Here is a 13,511-nt window from a genome sequence, read left to right as displayed (position 1 = left end):
TGTTCAGGTTTTATAAGGCACTTCAACTTTCTACCTCTTTGGCTGTTGTTTGGACACAATGGAATGTTATTCCTAGAAAAAGACCCCTAAGGACATGAGGCATTTTCACTTTTGCAAAACCAAACTGCCTTTTAGGATGTTCCAAGATCAAACAAATCCCAACATTGCCAGATATCAACCTCTCTGAGTGTGGGTTATTAAGAAGATGTAGGCTAATCACAGTCTTATTTAGATTTCTGAGTTTATATTTCAGGTAATAAAATTTCTCTGATAATAACACCTTTTTTTGGAACACCTATAGAATTACCTCCTGTTTTATTAATGCCAGATCTACTTACTCTTACTGGATAATGCTATGAATTTCTGTCTAGTATATGTGTAAATACATGAATATATTTGTGGGCATGTATATATAGCACCAATTCTTTCTCCTTAATGTCTCTCATTTGTAGAAATAATATTCCCTGTTTTATTTGATACTTTTCTTCTAGGATTTCTCAATAGTGTCAATTCTGAGATAGACTGGTTTTATAGCAGACTAAGTATGATATTTTTAATTAACGTTGTGCTGACTCATTTGACTGTTAGTACTTGATAAGTCTTTGTAGGTATGTATTTCAGGAGACCTTATTCCTTCTCCCTGAGACCCTCCTACTCTTCTAGAAGAATTGTGCAAAGAATACAGTGAACTGTCTCGGTCCTCACTCTTCAGGGGTAGATGCTTTGTGGGTAGTGCTTTGAGGATAGGTGGGTAGAAAGAGAGTAGTTACCTCCCTCTCCTTCCAGTGATCAGACAGAAAGGAAAACATGGGTAGTCATCAAGGGAGATAAATTTGCTTTTCTGTACTCAGTTGCTCAGAATACTGTCATCTACTGCCACCATGTGGGTATTTATAATTACTGATTTCAAACTTGAGTGTTTCCCTGTTGAACCTGGTCCTTAGCTGAAATACAAAGAATTCTAAGTTTGTTTTAGTGTTCTTCAGCCTCAGATTGGCTCCGAAGTCGCCTCCAGCTTCCTTGTACTCTCTGACCTACAATGAGTTTCCATTATTACTTTTTCTCTCCTTTGTTGCACTCTGTTAAAGCAGTACTAAAGTCATGCTGCTGATACTCTAAAGACTTAATTTTTAAGATTTTAATTAATTAATGACTTTTTTAATTTTAGAGAGAGAGGGCTTGTGAGAAAGGGGGGGTGGGGGGGGTCCCAAGCAGACTCCATGCTCAGCTTGGAGCCCAATGTGGGGCTTAATCCCATGACCCTGGGACCATGACTTGAGCCAAAATCAAGAGTTGGCCACTTAACCACCCAGGTGCCCCAATGACTTTTAATTTTTAACACACCAGTTTGAGACAGAGAGACCCTAGAATGTTCCCCAATTATCTTTGTTTCCTGATATTCATGCCTGTGTACCCCCTTCACCTTGAGTGTGGGTGGGACCTGTGACTAGCTTCTAACCAATAGAATATGGCAGAAGCTATGGGTTGGCACTTCCATAATTACATTACATGGTATCATAACTTTCATATTGCTAGCTGACTCTCTAGATTGCCTTCTAGGCTTGCGTGCATGAAGCAAGAAGCCGTGTTGAGGAGGCCCAGTGCAAAGGAACCAAGGGTCACTACTGGCTGCCAGTAGGCAAGAGACAGGGGCTCCAATCCAACAGAACATAGACAGTTGAATCCTGCTCACAACCACGCGAACCTGGGAGCAGATGATTCTCCCATGGAGCTTTTGGAAGAGATGCTAGCCCTGTCTGGTACTTTGATTGCAGCTTCGTGAGAAGCCAAGGTCTGGGTTAAGCTATGCCCAGATTCTCTGAGATACTAAATGTGTGTTGTTTTTAGCAACTAAATGTGTGGCAATTTGTTATGCAGCAATAGCTAAATAATACACAGTTCTTTGGTTTTATTTATGTGACTCCTTTCTTTATAGGATTGCAATATAGGTCCTTAGAGACTGTTCTTGGAAATAAATGTAATTGACAAGCACCACTCTGTGCTAGAATTGTCCGTCCCTTCCTACAAAGGCTCTGTTACTGAATCAGCTTGTTGTGCCAGATTTCTCTAGGATAAGTTTTCTCCCAGGAGATACTTCAGCTATTCATACAGAGAGAGTTCTGTAGGGACTGCATATATAATTCCCCAAATAAGCTTGGACAGACTTAAATCAAGCAATGGGCACAACCTAACCTAAAGCTGAGATCACATACCTTATCGGATAATTTATCAACTTCCAGATACATTATACTTTTGCAGCCATAGTGATCGTGAGTGATATTAAACTTTACTCTTAACTTTAAAAAATGCTTCATGCCAGGGATCAGTCATGAAATACTTGACTAAGAGTATGAACAGGGTGCTAAAAGGCAAGGGTGAGGATAGGGCGTATCTCCCTTTATCACAGACCATCAACTTGATCCTAGAATACAGCCAGCATTTTTTTTGTAAGTACACTAAATTTCATACACTGTATATCATGGGAGAGCCTGTTATGTTATGTCAATGGCATGCTTCTGATAACCCTGTCTGATAAATGTAAAGGAAGTTAACTTATAGTCTCTGGTAGTTTATTAACCTAAACTGCTTCTAGTGATCAGCTTTAGCTTTTCTCATAAAACATGGAGTTTTGTATGGCATTGCCATCAAGATCTTCAGTTTCTAGGATTTAATTTTCTCTTTTTTTTGAAAACCAGAGCAGCATTTATTCAGCTCTGATACAGAGGCTTAAATACATTTAAACTCAAAATGTGCTCATAAATTATCTTTTTGGAAAAACTGAAGTAAGCTTGGCTGTGAAAGCATGCTCAGTTTCAACCAAAGGGCAGGGGATGTCAGGGAGCCCTCTTGCTCAACAGTAAACCCCAACAGTTAAAACCAGAAATAGACAATACCGCTGAGCTCATGCTCTAACTGAAATCCATTGTTCTTGTTTCTTTTTTTTTTTTTTATTTTTTTTTTCAACGTTTATTTATTTTTGGGACAGAGAGAGACAGAGCATGAACGGGGGAGGGGCAGAGAGAGAGGGAGACACAGAATCAGAAACAGGCTCCAGGCTCTGAGCCATCAGCCCAGAGCCTGACGTGGGGCTCGAACTTCCGGACTGTGAGATCGTGACCTGGCTGAAGTCGGACGCTTAACCGACTGCACCACCCAGGCGCCCCGATTGTTCTTGTTTCTTATGGCACTTTCTTGAGGCATTGATGAAGATGTTTGACAATGACTGGAACATTCCAGTCACCAGGACAAAAAAGACCTGATAGCAACAGAATGCCTAAGAGACCACATCTCTTTCCCTGCCCGTGATCACATGCCTAACACATATTGACCCCCACATATGATTACATCCCTCTGCCTGCTTTCTTGCATGTACATGATCCCAGCCTCTCCCTATAAAACTCTAGGTGTCCATCTTGCAAGTAGAGAGGTCAGTTGTTGAGGCTTGAGCCTGCTGCCTCACCTGGCTCCCAGCAATAGAATGAATCCCTCCCTTTCTCTTTTCCATATCCCGTTTCTTAAGTTATTGGTTTCTCTTGCAACAAGTTTATCTGAGTTTTTTTTCCGGCAACATCGTTGGCAAACCCAACCAGGACCTATGCTTTCGATTTGTCCAGCCCCTTCCGATTCCTTGGGCTGGGGCAACTGGCCAGGGTAGCATGCTGTGACTTACCTGTTAGTTTCCTGAGTCAGTGGCTGTGATAGATGGATCAGTAACAGAAAAGGGGAGGATGGCAGTTGTGTACAGTTCAGTGCAGACTTGATCAGTCTATAGAACTCCTGACAAGTGACTTCCTATTCAGAGCATAGTATACTCCAATATCCAACCCTACACTAGACTCTTCCTGAACATGAGCTTGCCCATGCTGCATCTTTTGATATGTCAGTCTTTATTTGCCACCTCTCACCACTATCCCTGGTTTTGGCATCTCAAAACAAAAACAATCTCCACTGTCCAAAAAGGTGTAGAAAACTTAAACCAGAGGCAATATTTAAATTTAGACAAGGTGCCCTGATGGTTCCCCCAAAATTATTTTGGTTAAGAACCCCAATGCAATGACTGCAGGTGTGAGAAATAAGATCTAGTATCCCATGGAAGGAGCTTAGGACAAAATACAAAGCATACTATGGTAGGTCCTCAATGTTTCTATAGAATAGGAGAGAGACAAAAAGACAAAAGCTGACATGCAAACTGGGCCAACACAACAGAGGCAGAGGTGGGCACAGGTATGTTATTAATGGACACACACATACCTACTGTGGGAGTGCTAATAATGCTGACTCCATCCTTGGCCCTCCATCTTGTTTATATTTGCACCATGACCTCTCTTGGGGCAACATGTTCCAGGCCTCTTGGAGATTAATATACATACTTTAGAAATGCCTGCCAAAGCAGGATTGGGGGAAGCTTGTTGTGGCCTCCCATGAATTTGTTACAGATACCATAGTCTCTCTCCTTCCTGATGCACAAGTATGCCACAAGATCTAATTAAGGGTTAGCTGTCAGCTGGGTGCATACAAGCCCTTTGAAGTGTGTGTGAATCCTTTTGTTTCACTACAGTGCCCCTCCCCAAGTGTCTTTTACTCTATCCAATCTGTAGACTAAGGTCTGGACTTTGTGGAGAGTAACTATGCAGTTGCCATGGATCATTCTCCACCCGATCCACCCCCTGTTAATAAGTTACCCTGAATAAAAGTCTGTGTAAACTGTTTGGAGTTGACTGCTTTGTTTTCCAGCCTCAAAGAGCCTTCTTAGTTTAGGGTATACCTTACTGTCTTTCCCCCACCTGGAACACCCAAAGCTGGGTTCACCTCCTGATGAGTGTTGAGCCAAAAGACACAAATGGAATCAGAAAAGGAAGGGTCTTAATTGTTTTTTTTTAGGTTTATTTATGTATTTATATTGAAAGAGAGAAGGAGTGTGTATGCATTGAGCAGGGGAGGGGTAGAGAGAGAGAGAGAGGGAGAGAGAGGGAATCCTAAGTAGGCTCTGCACTGCCAATGCAGAGCCTGATATGGGTTCAATCCCATGAACCGTGAGATCGTGACCTGAGCCAAACTCAAGAGTCAGACACTCAACTGAATAAGCCATCCAGGTGCCCCAGGAAGGGCCTTACTTGTATTAAGTAAAGAACATCTGGATCACTGCAAAGCATTTTCAATGGTAGGATCCAGAGAGGCAATCAGAAATCATATTCTAAAGGGCTTTAACTGATATGTGTAGAGGTGGAAAAATAATTTTCCCTCTACCCTGTAGGGGTCAAGGGCAGGCTGTGCCAAGATGGACCTACTTTGGCATGAAGATTATTTTGAGTTAAAAAGCAACCAAACAGTAGATCATGAAAAGCTCTCTACCTCCCCCCAAACTGTCTAAAAATAATTTAGATAGAGAATCTGCTCTAGGGAGAACTATCAACATAGACAACTGCATTATACTATGAATTAGGTATGGTGGCCAGGGAGGAACCTAGCTAGACCTCTTTGATTAAAGTCATCTATGTCCCTTTTTTTCTGAGTGGTACAGCAAACATTTGTTTGCCAAACATTTATTCTTTTTAATTTTTTTTAATTTTTAATGTTTTATTTTATTTTTGAGAGAGAGAGAGAGAGAGAGCGAGCAGGGGAGGGGCAGAGAGAGAGGGAGACACAGAATCTGAAGCAGGCTCCAGGCTCTGAGCTGTCAGCATGAAGCCCGATGTGGGGCTTGAACTCATGAACCGTGAGATCATGACCTGACCTGAAGTCTGACACTTAACCGACTGAGTTACCCAGGTGCCCCTAAATACTTATTTTTTTTTTCATCTTCTTATGAGTTACATTCCTTCTTTTTAAAGTCCCAGACCCCTATGCCCTTCTCCTTAGTTCAGGATGACATATATATCTCATTCTGCCTGACTGTCTTTGGAATTTACATGTCTGTGTGGATTCCTTGTATGTAAGAAATTAAGTTTGGTTTGACCCGGTTAATCTGTCTCATGTCAACTTGATTCTTATTCCAGCTAGAAGGACCTTGAAATGGACAGGAAATTCTTGCTGCCCAACAGTTGGTATAGCTGGTGGCAAAATACTTCTTTAACTTGTTGGATACCACTCACCCTAGACACAGCTGTAGATGAGAGATATCTGACAAACAGCTGGCAGAAGATAAGATTTCTTACCATGTCGGTCTCCTGGAATCTCTATCTATGGAATCTGATAGACAGTGGTAGAGTCCTTTTTCTCTCTTTCTAAATTTATGTTAGCAGGAGAAAATATTTTTGGAACCAGTTCCTTGCACTTAGTGATTCATTGATAGAATTTGGTAGAGCACTCTTTGGCTATTGATCCATTTCCTTCCAGAGATGGTCTTTGTTTTTCTTTGTGTCTTTTGTGTCTTATGTCATATGAAGGACAGAATGCAGGCATAAGTCTATAATCCTGCTGTTCGAGCTGGTCCCACAGAGTGGTGAATTCACAATTCTTATCAGACCAGATTCTGTTTCAAGAAACTTTGCTATGGCTTGCAGGTTGTTGCTAAGGGACATCTTGGAAACCAAAGCTGCAAGATTGGTGGGCATAGGTTGAACACTTAAATTTCTCTTAGGCCCTCCTAGAAATGATCTTCAAAAGACATATATTCAGGGGCTAATAGAAGCCAAGGAATTGTGCACCCAGAAAAAAGGCTTTTGTTAAAATGTTTCACCATTTACAAAGATAAATCTTTTGAGTCCCACTTTAGTTAAAAACTCTCTTAGATTAAAAAAAGAGCAAATATAGTTTAAAAAGGAGGAAGGCCAATTCCTTGCTATTCAGGCTATAATTCTAGTTATTTGGGGAATTAGAAATGTTCTTGCCTTATGAATTTCTACAAAACCAAAAATGCAGTGCTAGAAACAAGTCAAAGCTCACCTATTTTTACCAATCCCCAAACATTGCCTATTCCTCTCAAAATGTTTGTGGATATTATAAAAGATCAAGATAATGGGATAAAATTGTCCTATACTTGCCAAAAAAAAAAAAAAAGGTTTTAAATTATTCCTCTAATCCCTTGAAATTATAACTCTTATCTTGTCTTTAAAATGTAAATACAGTCCATAATTTCCTGAAACTGAAGGAAAAAAAAAAGGAGGAGGGAAGAGGCCTTTTAAAAATACAAACTGATAAAATGTCTCTTGTGCCCAGACTTTAGCATCTCCATCAGACAGATATGCTTCAAGCATCCACCTTGGAGAAAACTTAGATACTCCATCTATGTCTTTATGTTGTAAATTTTCTATGGTGTATTAGCTAGGACCTGAGAGTGCTCATTTCTGCAGCATGTATGTAGAACGTGAGAGCCATTCTTTGAAATGCGAATTTTAGGGAGAAGTGTTTTCATTAGGGGAGAAAAAAAGTGAGTATTTGGAAATTGGATCTTTACTCTCCTCTCCACAAACATTAGTAAAACCAGTATGATTTTGTTTGCATCTTGTTTGCATTATATAGTATAAGATTTTGTTTGCACTTTATTTGTGTATTTGGATGGATATCCAAATACGTTGTATATGTGAAATATTTTCTCTACATCTGGCATTACTAACATTAATTTGTAAAAGAGCTCTATTTAATTGGTTTGAAAGTAAGTACTTGTAAGAATTGGATATTCTAAAACTCAGAAAGAAACTAACCCAAATGTTTTTCAAGTTCCCATAATCAAGGGAAAATATTCAATATTAAAGGTAGTTTAAGATTGTTGGCTTAATTAAAATAGACATGTCTTTAGAGTTATCAGCATTAAATATAAAACTTTTATTCTGCTTTTATTTACTAAAAGTCAAATAAGTTCGTGTTATTTTTGTTGTAAAATTTGTCAGAAAAAAAAGAATAATGATTAATTTTGTCTAATGCCTCATGAGGTTTTACAGGTAGTGTAAGCATAATTGTTGAGAACAAGTAAATTAAATGGATATAAATAAGATAAAAGGGTTTGTAGGCAAACTTTTAAATAGTTTCCAAAATCTTTGGTAACCTGACACTTTAAAGTAACAAAACTTAAATAATGAGTAAAGTTATATTCATTAAATATCTAGATCATTTTCAAAGAAGAAAAAATAATGAAACGTGAAGTACTGAACATAGGTTTATCTACTTTTATTACAAAGAAACTAAAGATAAATTTGTGTATGTTAGTAAACATGTCTTACGCTTTATGAAAACATTATACTATGAAAAAGCACATTTCTAGAAATTATGGAATATATTCATAAACTTTCCATTCTAAAGAATTCTGGTGTTGCAGTTCACAATTAGTTATGTAGAAACCACCCCAAGGGTAAGTCACCCCTAGATGGGTCACTTCAGCATGAACATTATTTTGAGTTAAAAGCAAGCAAAACCCAGAAGATTCGGGAAAAGCTCTTTACCTCCCCTTCAACTGTCTGCTTGTTCCAGGAGGAGAGCTATTAACAGAGATCCCTCTTTACCTAAGAAACTTATCTGCATAATAGGGCAAACTTTGTTTTCCAAACATCTCCTCTCACCTTCCAGGCAATTGTCCTTCTCCCTTCTGTATCTTTAGATCCCTACCCTTCTTCTCCTTAGCTCATATAAGCTTCATATTGCTTCACTGTCTTTGGACTTCCATGTTTGTGTGGATTCCCTGTATATACAAAATTAAATTTGATTTTCTGCTGTTAATCTGTGCCATCTCAATTTGATGCTTAGTCCAGCTAGACGGACCTTGAAGGGGATAGGAAATTCTTCTGCTCTTCCTTTCCTCATAAAACCCCCTTGCTTTCACCCTACAAGTGGGCTACAACTTGGGTCAGTCTGAATTTATCTGTGCTCCCTAAGTTGCAATTCTTTGACTGGAAATAATCACTTGTTTGCCTTATTGTGGCTCTTTATTTTCAGGTTAAGTAGTCCACGCAGGAAACTGAATATACCATATCAGAACCATTGGAGGAAAACTAGGAGAAGGTAGAGTCACAGAAGCTAAGAAAAAAATATCAAGAAACTTGGAGTGATCAATGGTATCCAGTGCCACAAGACAATCAAGTAAAATGAGAGAAAATTTCCTTTAAGGTGGAGAAGGCTTACATTTTAATTGATGCATGGTTTGTTACTGTATTTAAACTTGTTTGTGCATATGATGTGCAGTAAGCCAGTGTCTGAGACACTGGTTTTTGAAACAAAGAAAGCTTTATTATTGGAAAGGCAGCCTAGCAAAAAGGCAGGGGATTATTCCCAAAGTTGCCTTGCCATGTTGAATGTAGGGACAGCTTATATATGTTTGGGGAAGGAGGTGAATACATGAGAGGAGGGGGAAGTGTTCCTTGAAATCTTTGTGGGAGAGGACCTTGAAAAAGTCTGGAGGTATGCATTCTTCCAGACAATGAGGTGCCATTTGGGACCTGGTATGATCAGGTATTTCAGATAATTTCAATACAAATGTTACTGTTTGGTCCCCATTAGATTTCTGTAATCAGTGGGCAAGCAGGGAGTTGGAGTGGAAAAGTCAAAGTTAATGATTAATGAGATGTGCATAAAACATAATTTAAGTAGGGAACAAAACAGAATGTGGAGCTAAGTTAATGCAACTAAAGCGGCTATAGTTCTACTTATGCTTTGAAAACAGGTCTGGGAACCAAGTGTCTGGCCTCACCTCATGCTTACGTTCTGCAATCTGGTCTACTGGCTCTACTTGAAATTTCTGCATGTTTACGTTGTGCCTTCTGACACTCAAAGTTCACCTGCAGTTACATGTTTAGAACTATTGATTAACTTTGTGGTATTTGGTAGCCAGCAGGATGGGTGGGCTGATTCTCCAACAGGTTGCCCACTCTAAAGCAAAGCTGGTCAGAAAGCTCAGTCCTCTCACTCAGAGGTGTGAGATAATAGAAAATATGTACAGATTTTCCTTGGCTTACTGCTACTGATCTATCATAACCGGTACTTCAGGAAACAAATAGGGAAGCCATGGCCCGCTGTTGTGGCCAGCTGCTCACTCCTGGGGATTCTCCAGGGGGCTGGATAAATCTAAAGCATAGCTCCTGACTGGGTTTGCCAACACTGTTGCTGAAAAAACTTGGATAAACTAACTGGTTGCAGGAGAAGCCAATCGCTCAGGAGACTAGGGTTTGGAAAAGAGAAAGGGAGACATTTATTTTGGGTGTTGGCAGCTGGTGAAGTGGCAAGCTCAAACCTTAACAATCGACTTTTTTACCTGCAAGATGAATACCTAGAGTTTTATAGGGAGAGGTTCAGTGGGGTACATGCAAGAAAGCAGGCAGGGAGCCTGTGACCATGGGTTGGAGTTGATATATGTTCTGCACGTGATCATGGGCAGGAAAGGGTGTGGTCTTCTAGGCATTCTGTTGTTATCAGGGCTTTTCTGGCCTGGCGATTGGAATGTTCCCATCATTGCCAAACATCTTCATCAATGCCTCAAGAAAGTGCCATAAAAATAAGAACAATGGGTTTCAGTTAGAGCATGAGTTAAGTGGTCTTGTCTATTTATGGTTTTAACTACTGGGGTCTACAGTTGAGCAAGAGGGCTCGCTGGCTTATGATGGGGTTATGTTCTGATAAACCCATTGTAAATTGAAAATATTGTAAGTTGAAAGTACATTTAATACCCTGAACCTACTGAACATCATAGCTTAGCCTACCCTACTTTAAATGTGCTCAGAACGCTTACATTAATCTACAGCTGGGCAAAATCTCTCACACAAAGCCTATTATACAATAAAGTGGTGAGTATCTCATGTAATTTATTGAATACTGTACTGAAAGTGAAAAACAGAATGGCTGTATGGATACAGGATGGTCTGAGTAAACTGGTTGTTCACCCTCATGACTGGATGGCTGACCAGGAGCTGTGGCTGCGTGCTGCTGTTCAGCATCACAAGAGTATCACAACGCATATTGCTAGTCCAGGAAAAGATAAAAACTTAAAATTTCTTTTTTAATTTAAAAAAATGTTTATTTTTGAGAAGGGGAGAGAGCATGCACAAGTGGGGAAGGGACAGAGAGAGAGGGAGATTGCTAGCCCAGGAAAAGATCAACATTTAGAATTTGTTTTTTATTACTTTTTTTAAATGTTCATTTTTGAGAGAGAGAGAGAGAGAGAGAGAGAGAGAGAGAGAGAGAGAGAGCACATGCAGGTAGGGAAGGCACAGAGAGAGAAGGTCACAGAGGATCCGAAGTGGGCTCTGCGCTGACAGCAGAGAGCCTGATGCAGGACTCAAACTCATGAACAGTGAGATCATTACCTGAGCTGAGACCAAGAGTCAGATGCTTAACAAACTGAACCATGCAGGCACCCCCAAAATTTAGAATTTGAAATACAGTTTCTACTGAATGTGTACTGCTTTTTACCAATGTAAAATTGAAAAGTCATGAAAAGGCAAATAATTGTTAACTCAGGGACTGCCCGTATATTTATTGGTCTCTGCCCCTAGTTCCTGGCACAGAGCTCCTAAAACCCTTGTAATTTCCTAAATGATAAGAGCACTAGAAACACCTTTGTTCTACTGAGCTCCTAAATCCCTTGGGATTTCCTGGGTGTCTTTTGATAGGAATATCTTTTGTTCTTCCTGGGCTTTTGGCCCATGATTAGAAGCTTGGAACTTTTAACCCCACAACCCATTCCAGAAAGGGGCTGGAAATTGAGTTAATGATTGAGCATCCCTATGTGACGAAGCCTCAATAAACATCCCCCAAGTATGGGGTTCAGGAAGCATCTGGGTTGAGGAACATGGGGTGTTTCAGGGAGAGTAGTGCGCTGAGAGAGAGCAACATAAGCTCTATGCTCTTTCCCACATACCTTGTCCTGCACATCTCTTTCATCTGGCTGTTCCTGAGTTCTATCCTCTTACAATAAACCAGTAATCTAGTTAGTACACTGTTTTCCTAAGTTCTTTGAGCCACTCTAGCAAATTGACTGAGCCCAATTACATTCCCATCAGAAGTGGGAACCTCTGGTATATAGCAAGTTGGGTCAGAAGAACAGATTACAAACTGGATTAGTGATTGGCAGCTGAAGTGGGGGCAGTTCTGTAGGACAAAACCCTTAACCTGTAGGATCTGACGCTATCTCCAGGTGGATAGTGTCAGAATTAAGTTGTTGGACACCCAGCTGGTGTCACAGAGAATGGCTTCGTGGGGGACAAACCCCCACATATCTGAAGTGTTTTGAGTGTGGTAGTAGTGCGAGAATAAAGGAGATCCACAGGAGGAAGAGTAAGGTTTTCCTTACAGAGGCTTTGTCAAACTTTTAATTGCTGCACTCTTAAGCTGAAACAGCTACCTCGCCTGACATTTGCAGTAAGCCTGCAGTATAAACAAGAAGAACAACAACAACAAAAAAACCCTGAATAAACTGACTCCTGAGGAAGTAGGTAATTCAGAGAACAGAAACTATGTAAACACAAAATTCAGAAAAGTTAAAGAACCTACTGAATCCAAAACCAGAAATAGTACAAACTTTAGGATATGGCAAAAAGCACACAGTGCATTTTTTATGAGACTGACGTGCTGCCTATTTTACTAAGAACGCAATCTAATGCAATTTTTTTTAGAGAAAGGAAAGGTAATTTAAAGTACTCAGAAAAAAATTGCACAAGAAACCCATGCTCTAAATGAATTCAACCTAAAATAGGAAATACATTGATGTAAAGTAAAATGGAATGGATTCTAAGCAGTAGATAGGATGAGTAAGAAGCTGGATGATATTAAGGATATTGCATGGCATGCATGTTAATACTTAGTCTCATAAGAAAATAAAGATTATAAAAAACCCCAAGGCAAAACAAACAAACATTCAACAGTATAGGAAAGGCATATTCTAAGCATGAAGCAACCCAAAATATGGCCTGATTTCTAATAATTGCTGGGAATGTAAGAGAACCCATTTTGTACGTTGTCCTACCGAGTGGTACTTGGGTTGAGACTTTGGAGACATAAAGTAGGAATTTATCTTGACTCTTTAGTATTAAATTAAACAATATTAAAATAATCAATAATTATAAGGGCACCTGGGTGGCTCAGCCAGTTAAGGGTCTGACTCGATTTCTGCTCGGGTCATGACCTAGTGGTTCATGAGTTCAACCCCTGTGTTGGGCGCTGCATTGACAGTGCAGAGCCGGCTTGGGATATTCTCTCTCTCCCTCTCTTTGCCCCTCCTCCACTTGTGTGCATGCATGCTTTCTCTCAAAATAAAGAAATTAAAAAAAAAAATCAATGATTGTAAAGAAATGCTCTTTTAGTTTTCAACTCTGAAATCAATTTACAAGCAGGGAAGACCTATTTACGGTTACAGAATAGATTATAAATGTTATCCACCTTTATCATGTAGAAGTTAATGACAGAAGATGGCAAGGGATAGGAAGGGAATATAAATAGAATGGTAGAAGTCCTATTATTCCCATACAGGAGAAATTCAAAGGATAATATCTATATTTGAAATAGAACTCTTGAGTATTCTATCACAAAAGTAGCTAGTAGAGGAACTACACATAGTGATATGATGATATAGAAGGTGAAGGTGAGCAGGG

The 13,511-nt window shown here is 39.7% G+C and overlaps 1 protein-coding gene across 5 annotated transcripts in view; it reads left to right on the top strand.

Moving 5' to 3' along the window:
- Window positions 1-13,511, top strand: part of FRRS1 (ferric chelate reductase 1) — a 103,077-nt gene that overhangs the window by 31,454 nt on the left and 58,112 nt on the right. For 3 of the 5 annotated variants that reach the window (XM_045036266.1, XM_045036263.1, XM_023258935.2), the window contains one exon: window positions 8,869-9,039. The exons of the other annotated variants lie outside the window; for them this stretch is intronic. The gene's annotated coding sequence lies outside the window, so the exon portion shown is untranslated. The remainder of the gene's footprint in view (window positions 1-8,868; window positions 9,040-13,511) is intronic. 5 annotated transcript variants of the gene reach the window in all.

Source organism: Felis catus, chromosome C1, assembly GCF_018350175.1.
Source record: "Felis catus isolate Fca126 chromosome C1, F.catus_Fca126_mat1.0, whole genome shotgun sequence".
NCBI lineage: Eukaryota > Metazoa > Chordata > Mammalia > Carnivora > Felidae > Felis > Felis catus.
Note: the sequence above shows the minus strand (reverse complement) of the source record. Positions and strands in the feature narration are given on the sequence as shown.